Raw genomic sequence first — 13,007 nt, forward strand, 5'->3', positions numbered from 1 at the left:
AGAGAGGCGTCGGAGATGGGGGGGCGCCTCCAGGCATATCACCGCTGTCTTCGGAAAGACCACACAAGACATTAGATGGCGAAGAGGCGGAACTGAAGGAGAGAGGCGTGGTCCAAACATGAAAGAAAGCAGTCTTTGAGCAAGTTGAATAACGATCCCTGCTTCCAATAATGGCCGCAAGAGGGCAGCAGAAGACCCAATATCGCCTTCTCAAATCAGATTTGTGCTGTTTATTGCATCTCAATAACCATACCTAAGGGTTCATTATGAACGCATGCGACAAATAAAGCCTATCAAGAGTTTTTGGGGTTTTACATGCAGATTTTGTTGGTTACCGCACTTAGGGGCATATTACCAAGCAATAGCAATAGCGATAATTATCGCTATTGCTTGGTTAGAGACAAAAATTTACAGCTGAGCTGCGGCGATTTTTATCGCAGATAAACCATGGCATTACCAAGGTTTATCGCAAATGCGATAAAAATCGGCCGCAATGCATGAATAGCTAAGAACTGCTCAGGGCAGGTGTTAGCTTTTGGAGATATTCGCGCTTAGCGCGAATATCTCCAAAAGTTGGTAATAGGAGATAGCGATGTTAGCGACTGTTTCCACTCGCTAACATCTTGGCACGCCCACTTTGCATGTCATTAGTGATAAATATCACTGACATGCAAAGTGGTGCCAAAGATGGTCGCTATCTCCTACTAGCTGTCGCTAACTGGTGTTAGCGACAGCTAGGTAATAGGGAGATAATTTTATCTCCGCTTTCTTGGCTTTTAAAGCCAAAAAAGGGGAGATAAACCCCCTTGATAATATGCCCCTCAATTCCTCATGGTACGGCAAATACCTTATACTTTTAGCCTATTAAATTTCGTCAGGTTTGTCCTCCCGAAATTTAACAAAGGGTGAGATATTTAACGCACCCAGTGCAAACTGGGGGGGCATATTCTCAAGGAGCTATCGCCGAGTTAACAGCACTTTATTGCAGCCAAAGTCGCGATCAATTTAGCACCCCATTCACAAGCTGGTGCTAACAGCCGACATCGCCAGTTTACCTGCGATAGCAGCCGCAAAAAACATCACCACAGATGACCCCCGCAACTATAGCTAATGAGACGCAGAATAGGCGTTCCCGTGCCAAAAACCGCGACAACACCACTCCGCAACATTCTCAATGACCAGACAGATCTGCGATAAGACCACAAAACATGCGATAAGGCGCTTTAGCTGCAGGAAATCAACACCTGCTCTGACCTGGTGTAAAGTTGGACCACAGCCTACACCACAAAAAGGGTCCATGGCTAAAGCCACACCTGAAGGGCAACAGATGCCATGGAGCCACTGAACATGCGGGCCATAAACCCAAGGTGGCCACAACACCCACTGCCTTCACCCCCAGGACCCTCCCAACTCGTGCCACCCCCCCCCCCCCCCCCCCAGCCAAAGACATGCAACATCAACTACACGGAATCATGTACTAAATAATCCGCCTGATGTCGCACAACACAATCACATCTGGTGACATGCATGTGCCGTCACAGAAATGAGCATCACACATTCACCTCGAATCAACAAATGAAAATTTATTAAAAGAAACACAGAACAGAAATGAAGACACATGGCGGTTCCCCTCGGGACAATCCGTAGGTCACAGCCAGTAAGATAAAAATCATTGATGATAAGGTGTGTCCTGCGCACAGCGAGGGACAGAGAGAGAGCGAAGGAGAGAGAGAGAGGGAGAGAGAGAGACAGACGGACAGAGAGAAGGAGAGAGAGCTAGACGGACAGAGAGAGGGAGAGAGAGACAGAAAGACAGAGAGAGAGAGATAAACAGACGGACAGAGAGAGCGAAGGAGAGAGAGAGAAAGAGAGGGAGAGAGAGACAGACGGTCAGAGAGAGGAAGAGAGAGAAAGACGGACAGCGAAGGGGAGAGAAAGATAGATGGACAGAGAGGGGGAGAGACAAATAGACAGACAGAGTGGGGGAGAGAGAGAGATAAACGGATAGATCGGGGGAGAGAGAGGTAGACGGACGGAGAGGGGGAGAGAGACACAGATAACAGAAGAGATGGACAGGGAGGCAGAGTGCTGACACTGCGCACCCAGGCTACACTGCTCACCTGCTGCCGCCGGTGTGTCTCCAACCACGTGCCGGCAGGTAGTGCAGTTCACCAGTTCCCACATCTGATACAGGTCCGTCATCTGAAACAGAGTCCAGATACATGAATGGCAAAGCAGATACAAACGCTCACAACATCATCGCCGGTCCGCCCCTGCGCACCCAGGCAGCTGCACCCCAGGCCCTCCCGCCGCCCAGCGGTGCATGCCCGCCCCTGCGCACCCAGGCAGCTACACCCCAGCTCTTCCCGCCGCCCAGTGGTGCATGCCCGCCCCTACGCACCCAGGCCTCACTTCTCACCTTTTGCCACTGGTAGGTAGAAAAGAGGTCCCACCATGTGCCGCTGCAAGCCCCAAGCCCAGGGCCCCCGGACATGGCACCCTCCACATCATGTAGCCCCCCTCCGCAGGCCATCAGGTCTCACTTTTCGTGCTGGGTCTTGATTTCACCATGGCAGAGGACATACCAGTGCACAGGGCATCATCGCAGGCTGCACAACTGCTCAGCCCTTGAGGTGCCACAAACTCTATGACCAGCAAGACCACACCATGTGGAAGTAGGCCCGCGCTGCCCTGCTGGCTCTGGCCTATGCTGCGGTCCAGCAGGGCACACAAAACCTGAGCAGTCCGGACTGCCAGGACAAGGCATCATCGCAGGCTGCACACCCGATCAGCACTTAAGGTGCCCCTACCTCAGTGCACTGAAAGTCACTGTCCCGTGGCGGTGTGCCTGTGCCAGCCGCAGTGCATCCGGTGCCATGAAGTCTGTGCCCTGCAAGTCACGGACCCTCTATGATTGTGTATTGTGGTGCGGACAACATCATGTCACCTCCGGGCTGGTGGAATGTGATGTCGCAGGCCCTTGGGCCCCCATGCCTACATGCACACCAAAGGGATACACCCCGAAAGAGGTTGGAAATGGCGTCAAGCATGCGCCCAGCACTTTTTATTGGCAGGGTCACATGTCCTGTGATGCGTGAGCTGGATGGGTGTGGTGTGGGTGTAAACCAGCCGTGAGGAAGTGGCTGTGGCATGCTGACAAGTAGACTGGTGGTCAGCAGATCACTACAGGGAAGTCCTGGCACATGTAGCGTTGTTGCCTCCCCCTGTGTGCGTAAGCGTTGTGGGTTGGCCTGGCGTATGCCAGACCAGCGTAAGGGTGTGAACAATGACCCCAGGGCACTGGGCATTGTTCCAAATGGGGCTGGACAAGGAAGTAACAAATGCAGGTGGCGCTGTTGTTGCATCCGCACCACCCAGACAACATTTGGCAATGTGTCACCCTATGAACCAAGTCCGACGACATGAGCCACATGGACGCAAGAGGAATTCACTGACCCTACATTCATCTATAGTACCACACTTCAGAGAAGTGTGGCTCAGTGGTTAGAGGCGGCAGACCCGGATGCTGGGATCGACCGTGGACCAGGGTTCGATTCCCCGCCTCAGCGGGTTTCGGGCTCAAAATTCCACGGCCTCGACAATTCTCGCTCCGGTGCCTACTCGACTCACGGGGTCTCACTCTGCAACTCTGGGCAATAGCTTGCTTAATCTCCACAACGGCCCCTCGCGGCGGGATGCCTGGCTTTCACCTTGTGGACACCCTGCCGGGGCCTCTCACAGGGGAATACCAGGACGGGTTCCCTAAGCAAGCGCCAGGATGCCCTTTGGGTGACAGGTTGCGCTATATAAGTACACCTACATTTACATTTACATTTACTTCAATGACCATAGACACAACACATCTGTGTGATTCAGAATGTTTAATGCACATTCATTGGAGTGTGGCATCTGGAGCACCACAGGGAAATGCAAACCCTACTTGACGATGTTGGCCAGTGGAGGGCCAGCCAGAGTCCTTCAAGGAATGACAAGTCCAAAGGACGAGGAAGAGTTCAGTCCGCAGTGTGATTGCTGTGTCAGTGGCAATCAAACAGAATATGGCAGTCCATGTCGGGGTCCAAGGTGAGTGTCTCAGAGTTCATCGGGGGACAGTGGAAGATGATGATACCGAGGGCAGAACCAAGCTGAAACCAGCCATATGGTGGAGATGCATGCTACTGCGTCCTTCTTACCACGACAGCAGTTTCTTACGTATCTTCGTCCTCTGCTGTTCCATGGGCCTCACATGTGGGTGGTGCTGGCCTTTCTCCAGCACTGTGTGGCTGAAACACCTCAGGGGCCGGAAGTGTAATGTCTTCTGTACTGTGTGGCACTGACACTTCAGGGTGCGGAGATGTGGATGGAGTGGTAGCAGCAGTATGCATCAGTGCCAGGCCTTGTGGCAGCAATGCCATGAGTATGGTCTTGAAGTCATTGAAGAACCCAGCTACCACTCGCTGGTGTGCAGCTGTGGAAGCCGCTCTTTCCGCATTCACCCGCTCCATTGTCTCCATTAACCTCTGCATGTTTCCCAACTCCCGTGTGACATCGGTAGAGCCACTCTGACTGGACAGTTGTTCTAGTCTCTGAGTCAGGGCTCCAGCGATGTCAGCCATGGTCCGTTGGAGAGCATGGAGCAGACTGTGGGTGTCCGTTAGGGACTGTGAGTGTTCCCTGATGGGACTTAGAATCCCACGTATGGCATCTAGTTTTGCTGCCATGCGGTCGAAGCCCAGCTGCTCCTGGCACCCCAACACATGGCGTTGGAAAGCCATGTGTTCTTCGTGGGGTCCTGGGACACAGCTGTGGTGGTGGGTGCTGCCTGCTGTGTGGTCTGTGCAGGGGGTGGGATGTTCTCGTTGCAGCTGGGCTGCCCTGCTCATGGAGGTGGGGTGTGGAGGCTGCCAATGAATTCTTGGATGGCGTTGGAGTCGAAGCTGTGGTGGTCCTCTTCATCATCAGAGAAGAGAGGTTTGGGCTGCTCTGCTGGTGGTGTTGATTGTCCCTCTGCAATGTGAAGGGGAGATGCAGTTTAACAATGTGTTGACATGTATGTTGTTGCATTGTTAATGTTTACATACAGACTGCATGACTGTGTACATCGTGGCTGTTTGGGAGGTGCTGCCTATTTGATGGGGGACTGTGGACATTTCGACACCAGACTTGTGTGTCTTTGTATTTGTACATTCACAACTCACATTTCCCTGCAATGCCACATGTGATTGGCCAGTGTCTACGAACAGTTGGCACCAGTTGTGTTCTGTGTTCTGTTGTGGTTTGTGCCATATTGTTGTCAGTGTTAATGTGCTCTGCATTTAATGTGTGTGTGCTGCATTTTGGGGGAGTGGCCCCTGCTGCTCTGATTTTGCTGCCCCTTATCCCTTTCCTGCGATGTGCCTTTGACTTCTGTGCTTGTACAGTGCTGAGATGTTGCATACTTGGCTACATTGGTCTCTTGGTGGGAGTTGGGGGCTAGGGCATGGTTTGGCCGCAGATGTTCTCAGCTCAATTGTGCATGTGTGCCATTGTGCCCATCTCCCTCGTCCCCCCCAGTCCCTGGTCATTACTCACCCTGGTGCTGTTGTGTCCGTTCATGTTGAGCAGTGTCCGGTCCCCCGACTCCTGCCACCGTCTCCCCACTGATGACTGTGGACACCATTTCCTCCATATCGCCCAGTTCCTCCTGTGGCCAGGACTCCCACCTTCAGTCTGCATTGCTGCCTTCCGGTTGTTGGCAAGTTTCAGCTTGGTTTTGCGCTTGACATCATTCCAGTGCCTCTTGACCTCTTCCATTGTCCTCTTCAGCACTCCCAATGCATTCGCCTTGTCCTCGATGGACTGCTATCGTCGATTTTTGGTTGCCAATGACACAGTGGAGGTGACAGTTGATGATAGTGTTCAACCACCTCTGTTATCTGGATCCTGTTTTCCTGCGGACTGAAGCGCTTCTTCCTACTCATCTTCTCCTTGGCCTTCCCTGACCCCGAGGTCCCCGGCAGGTCCTCCGGGGGGCTCGTGGGGTTCTGGTTTTCCTCCGTACTTGCACCAAAAACATCCATTTTGCTTCGCTGTTGTTTGGCATTTGTTTGTCAGTTTTTTTTTCCTGCTTTTTTGGTGATTTTTCCCACCTGACGCGTGTGAATTGCAGGCCTGTAGCTGGCTTTGACTGATTTTTGTATCGCGATTGGCCTCATCGCAGCTTTTTTTGCGTACGCGTTTCGCATTTTTCTGTGTGGCATTGATTTTAACGAGGTCAGTTGGCTCGTTATCTGGAGTGTATCGCATGGTGCCGCTGTGTTGAGTATGCTTCGTTATCACGGTATTATTTTCCCGCGATAGACTGCGATGTTGGAAGTTGTGTTAGTTTATTTTTGCGATGGTTATCACACGTTCTTGAGTATATGCCCCAAGGTGCACTAATAACAATTTCGATCTGGGTCCTGATTACAAATTGTTCGTTAAATCCAGACCGGTGTGTAACCCCGTTTACACATGGATCGGAATTACAAGTTTGGTTTTTATTTAACGCATCCAATAATTAAATAACTCAACATTCATTACATTTTGGCAGGTCAACCATACCGAAATTTTAAAGGGGAGATGCAGACAGAATTTACCTTATCCTGTGGAACTCTCTCCCACCAGAAGTCCGCAGAATCTCATCAACAGCTTCTTTCAAAAAGCAGGTGAAAATAATTCTTATGAAAAAGTTCTTGCCTTAATTAAACATGGCTTTTTTGTCTCACTCACCGCCCTCAGACTAACTACTATTTAGACCATCACTTGTGAAGTCCAGAGTTGTTCGGTTATAATCTCATAAATAATGTGTGTTCTTCTCCCAGCATGGTTTGTATTATTTAAATGAGATGTCCTTTGATACCCCCTCTGTCACTGTTCCTTGCATGCACTCTAAAATTACATTGGTTTGAATCCCTTTCTTATTTACGAAACTTCAAATTGTGAAGCACTCTGATACCCATCTGGGTCTTGTTCGCGCTATGCAAAACTTTATAAATAAATAAATATAAAATAAATATATCTCAGTAGCTCTTTCAAAGTCCTAAGCATGCCGATGGCCTGAGTTGCCTTTGAAAGCTTTTTGTCAAGCCAAAAGGTCAGACTTTTGACCTCCGAATTAGGGGTGGGTTGACTGCCAAGAGAATCAGGCCAGTTCAACTCCATCCACCTGGAGGGGTTGTTTCCCACCACCATCATCTCCATTTTCAAGCTACTTGCTGCCATCCACTAATCAGGCCTCTGCGGTTGGAAAAAAACAGCCCACTCATAATCAGGGCTTAAGAGTGAACACAGCAGTTAATTTATCTGTGGCTCTATTAAGGAGAAAGGGCAGCAGACTTTATTTGCAAAAAGAGTTATTAGTGACCAGAGTGGGCTGTTTAGGGACATCACCATGCCAACTAGCGAGCCACCAAGTACTGCTCCCAGAATGTTTGCTCATACATGCCAACATTTTCAGAGTAGAACGAGGGAGATTAAAAAAAATAGCAACCATTTATATTTTCCCCACTAACTTGTATTGACGTGGGAACAAGTTCAGGTGGGAGAAGGCTAAATTAAGACCTTTTGGGGCTTTAAAAATACTGAGCAGATACTTTCTCATTGGACCCCCAAAACTCCTTAGGATGAGCTCTGGGGTGCACATCCATATTGCAGACCAGCCTGCTTGCTAAAGTACCAGTAGACCATTTCCTGAAGTCATTTATCTGTGGTAAGCACTTTTTAAAATCTGCATCCAGACCATAGCCATTCCCCTTTTGGCAACAACAAAAGCCATTGATGCAAAGTGGCAAATCCCCGGAGGCAGGTTCAACGTGGCCCCAAGTAAGGCAAGTAATGGTGAAGGTGACATAGGCATCTCCAATATGATGCTCAGTAATTCAAATAGTGCGGGCCAGCATTTGAGTAGTTTCGGACAAGTCCATGTTATATGGATATAGGATACTTTAATATGGTCACATCTCTTACATTCTATTGTGTAATGTGGGGTATATTTCACAGTTCATTCGGTGTGTTATAGTATCAGTGCAGAAATTTGAAGTGTATCAATTTGTGTTTATAATTGCACAGAGTCTCCTTCATTTGCGCACAACAGTCGGCCCAACATTTATCAGTGTTCTGTTTCCTCAGGTCCTCCTCCCATCCCTGCCTAACCCTCAACAAGGGGTCTGGGTCTGCACAATGTCCCCCCTAGTATAGACAAGAGATAGATTTATCAAATTCAGATCTTTGGATATATATGGACAGCAATAGCATCTTAGGGGGCAGGTGGAAGAGTCAGGAAAGGTTCAAAACACCGCCTTGGGGGCTGAACGCAGCGTATGGTAAAGTAGAATAAATAATGCAGATATTCTACCTTTAGACTTATACTCTTCCATGCTCAGGGATATTCCTCCTCAAATAAATATTTTAATGGAGCTATGCCCAATGAATTGAGTATTATTGCAGCTGGTGCCTCGATTGTGGGCGGTATAATTGGATTCTTGACTATTGGCAGGAGAGGGCAGTGAGGGCATTCCAATCCCAAGTGGCTTGCCAATTACCATCATGCACAACAGTTAGAACCAATCACTTCCAACCGTCCACTGACTCAGTATCTTGTGTTTGGGCAGGACACTACCTATTCAAGTGTAGTCTGAGCCCACCCTCAACCCTCCCAGCCCAGGAAGACTCATCAGAATGCAGATTAATACAGATGCAGTTGAGTGACCTGTGTTGTGGTTATCTAGAGGGAATGTACACATGTAGCTGTCACCCAACCCAGATGTGTACTGCAGACAGGCTGTCAGGCACATAGGGCAATAAGAGAAGAGAAATGTCCAGTTTCTAAAAGTAGCCTTTCTAAAATAGTAAAGTTAAATCCAACCTCACCAGTAAGTAGGATTTATCAATACCACTCCAAACTATGAAACAACAGTAAGCTACTCCTCTCTGATCAGAAATTACCACCTAAAAAGGTATAAGGGTATTGCAATGCTAACTTATGAGAGAGGTAGGCAGCACAGTAGTGAAAAATAAAGAATAGGCTGTTTGTCACTACCAAGACATGCACATAACAGCAGTACATAGTCTAATGTGAGAAAGTGGCTCTATATATACTGGACCAGAATAAGGTACAGTGTGTATAGAATCCACAAACCCCAGAGGTATAGCAGAGGTTAAAGTCAGGACTGACTTTACTCTCAAAAGTGGTAGCTTGGTCGAGCAGTAAAGCAGTACCACAGGACAGTGTTAAGCATTTGTTGTACACACTCAGTCAGCACAGGATTTCACACACTCAAGGACTGAACTCCAGGCCAATTGTTTTTATATAAAAAGATATAGTTGTTTTATTTTTAGAACCAACAGGCATAAAAATATACTTTTCTCGATATGAGTAGTCAAGTCAAAATATATGTTTATTATGACCGTGGTCTTTAAACAATGCAGTGACATAACGCAGAATGGAGTATGCACCATAAATTCATACACTTATTTTTAAAAACTTGTCCATTAAAAGATCATATACACCATTATCAAAAGTACAAAATTCAGTAAAAATTACAATTACCTTAAAACTTATTTTTGTATATAAAACCTATTCACAATCTTACTACTCCAAGCGATTTCATTCCGCTAAAATCCATACAGTACTACATATTGTTCTTTGGCTCTCAATGCACTCAGGGCCGCCTTTATAAATTTCCCAAGGGCAATTGCAATATCGATGTAGGGGATTTCTGTTAAGAGGCTGGCCGCCTGCGACCTTGTTTTTACATCATATTTTATAAAAACTGGGCGCAGCCAAAGTTTTCTTTGTTCTAGGAGTGTCAAACAATCTAACATGATATGCTGCAGGTCACCCTTGGTTCCCAGATTACACCTACAGCGACCTTCTTGATCTAGCATTTTTATTTTAAGGTCTCTGTTTATAAGCCATGGGTTGATCCCAATTCGAAGTCTCAGGATCTCTTGCCTGAGTCCACGATTGGGTAATCTATCAAGGGAGGGGAACCAGTTTTCTTGGGACCAAGCCTTTAGCATATGCGCCACTGATTTTTTCTTTGTTAAATAGCCTATATCAAGCAGTTTGGAAACTTCTTTTCCCCTTTGTTTCAGATTACCTTTGGTACTAGGGATTTGGTATGTTCCCAGGTCCAAGTCGATCTCTAATGAATTGCAGATTCCCTTCAGTTTTTCCCTACAGGCCTTCGCCCATTTTAGCTCGCTTTTTTGAATTTCATTGCGACACCAGTCTGCTACTTTTTTACTTTCAGGGTCTTCTAGTCTCTTCCAGAATCTGATCACAGCCATCTGGGTTAGTATCACCCAGGACTTTGTACCTATTTCGGTTCTGATGGCTTGTATCATGGCAGATTGGGGAAGTGATAGTAGCCTTTTTATGCAATTCCCCTCTATCACGTCCCAAGATCCCTTACCGCTCAAATAAAGGACCTCTGCGCCATATAAAACTTGGGGGGGGATCATTGCATCGAAAGCTCTAAGCAGTGGTCGGTGAGACATCTCACCATAGTCCCCATTAAACCTTTTTAGGCCACATATGGAAGCAAGTGCCTTTGCCTTTTGAGTTTCCAAATGGGTATTCCAATTTAGAGACCTATCGAACCATATACCCAAATATCGGTACTCATTTACTGTCTCCTGTTTGAGATCACCTATGTACCAACTGAATCTGCTTAACTTTCTCCTGAAGCATAGGGTTTTAGTTTTATCCAGGTTGATAGTTAAAAATTTGCTGGCACAATATGTATTGAAGGCGTTAAGCTTCCTTTGGAGGCCCCTCTCGGTCTGATCTACTATTACCAGATCATTCGCGTACAATAGGCAGGGTATCTTGTTTCCATCCATTTTAGGGCTGGCACTACCCTCCACCTCTAGATATGCCGGGAGATCTGTCAGGAAGATCGAGAAAAGCTGGGGGGCCAGCACACAGCCCTGTCTTAATCCATTTGCAATTGGTATTTTTGGTGTCAAGGAGCCCACCGTATCTTTAATTACTTGACCCCAGTTTTCCCTGTGTAATTCTTTTATTATAGTAAGTAAGTCTTTTGGGATATTTAACTTCTTTAGGGTCTCCCATAAGCAGGCCCGAATCAAAGGCTGCTTTGAAGTCGACGAAGCAACAGCATAACTTGCCATTTTGTTCCGTCGACTTCCTCGCCATCGCCCATAGAGCGAATCCGTGGTCTATTGTGGAGTGGCCCATTCTAAAACCACCCTGTTCTATGGGAATTATTTGGTACTCGTCTACCCATGCATTCAGTTGTTTCAATACAATTTTAGAAAACACTTTCTCACCTATATCTAGGAGATTGGTTAGCCGGTAATTTTTTGGCACCTCTTTGCTCCCTTTCTTGTGGATCGGCCTAATTACGGCCCCCTTCCAGGTTGGAGGCATCACCCCTTCTTTTAGTACTACCTGGAACAACTTGGCAAGAAATCTTGCCCACCATTTAACCTCAGTCTTCAAAATTATTGCAGGAAGATTATCTGGGCCTGCTGCCCGGGTTAACTTAAGTTCTTTTATTGTGAGCTCAACTTGATCTTCATTAAATTTGAGTAAAAGGTCTTCTGAGATTTCTTGCCATGTTTTGATCTCTATCTCCTCTCTGGGAGTCCTTGCCCCGTACAATTTCCTTATGTACTCTTCCCATGCTGCCTCACTCACCACACAATTTAGTTCACCATCTGTTGTTCCAGCTGCAGCCTTTACTAGTTGCCAAAATTGCCTTAGGTTTTTCTTCTCTATGGCTTCTAATAATTCTAACCAGCATTTTTCTTTATATAACCTTTTTGCGGAGAGTACCATTTGCTTGAGTTCTTTTTTCTGCTTGACTAACTGTTCCTGTCTCTCTTGTGTAAAGTTCTTTTTTTGTTTCCTTTGTGCTGCTCTTATCTCCCTTTTCTTATTTTGGCACGCCACTGAGAAGCCTTTACCACGGTTTGTTTGTTTTACCCTTATGGGATTATCCCCTTTTAATTTTATCTTTAGGCATTGCACAACTTCTTCTAATTTTCTAATAAACCATTCCAGATTTTTATTCTCACAATTTTCAGGTGCCATTTTTGTTTGCATAGCCTTCAATTTTTCCATATATTCCTCAGTTAAACGTGTTGTCACGCGTTTGGGGTACTCAACCTCCTGGGTGATCACTGTTTCTCTCTGTAATTTCCTTCACCCCGATATTACTATGTGTAGGAGTTTGTGATCACTCACCTCTTTTTGGTCTAACTTAAAGTCTCTAATTAGATGAAAGTTCCAGGCCTGAAGGAATATATAGTCAATTGGGCAGTTCTGTTGCCCTTGGATAAACGTTTTTCCTGCCGGTGAGTCTGACTCTATTCTCCCATTTACGCAGTGAAAACCTCTGCCTCCTAGGGTGTGTATTAGTTCTAGGTCTTGTTTCGAAATTTCCCCAACTGGGAACCTTGCCGGGTTTATTCCGTATACCTCTAACTGTTCCCTATTCCAAAGGTCAGCCTTTTTTGGGTTTAGTTTATGATTGAAATCCCCCATTATCATTATTATGTCTGTGGGATAATTTTCTAGAGTACTGTCTACATCCTCTTTAAAACATCTCATTTCCCTTTCATACTCCTCCCCATTGTCCCACTGCATGTAAACATTCATTAAAATCAACATTTTAAAATTTAGATCCAACGTCATGAGTTCAATTCAAAGTCAAAGTCAAAGTCAAAAAGCTTTATTTCGATAAAAACAATTATCATAAAAGCAGCTCAGTAGATCAAAAGTTACAGGTAAAAAACAGTAATAGATTAAAAAGATTTTATGTCTGTGTACAAAACATTTAAAAATGACAGTAGTTTCAGTAAAGATGCTTGTACAATCTTAAACTAGCCAATTAATTGATTGAATTTTTACAGATCAAGCAAAAATGGCAGTACATTCAATTAAGAGATTTTGTAAAAGTAGAATTAAACAGTTTGTTTTAGCTTTTTGGCTCGAATAGCCCAAGCCCATGATAGAA

Source organism: Lissotriton vulgaris, chromosome 8 (assembly GCF_964263255.1).
Source record: "Lissotriton vulgaris chromosome 8, aLisVul1.2, whole genome shotgun sequence".
Taxonomy (NCBI): Eukaryota; Metazoa; Chordata; class Amphibia; order Caudata; family Salamandridae; genus Lissotriton; species Lissotriton vulgaris.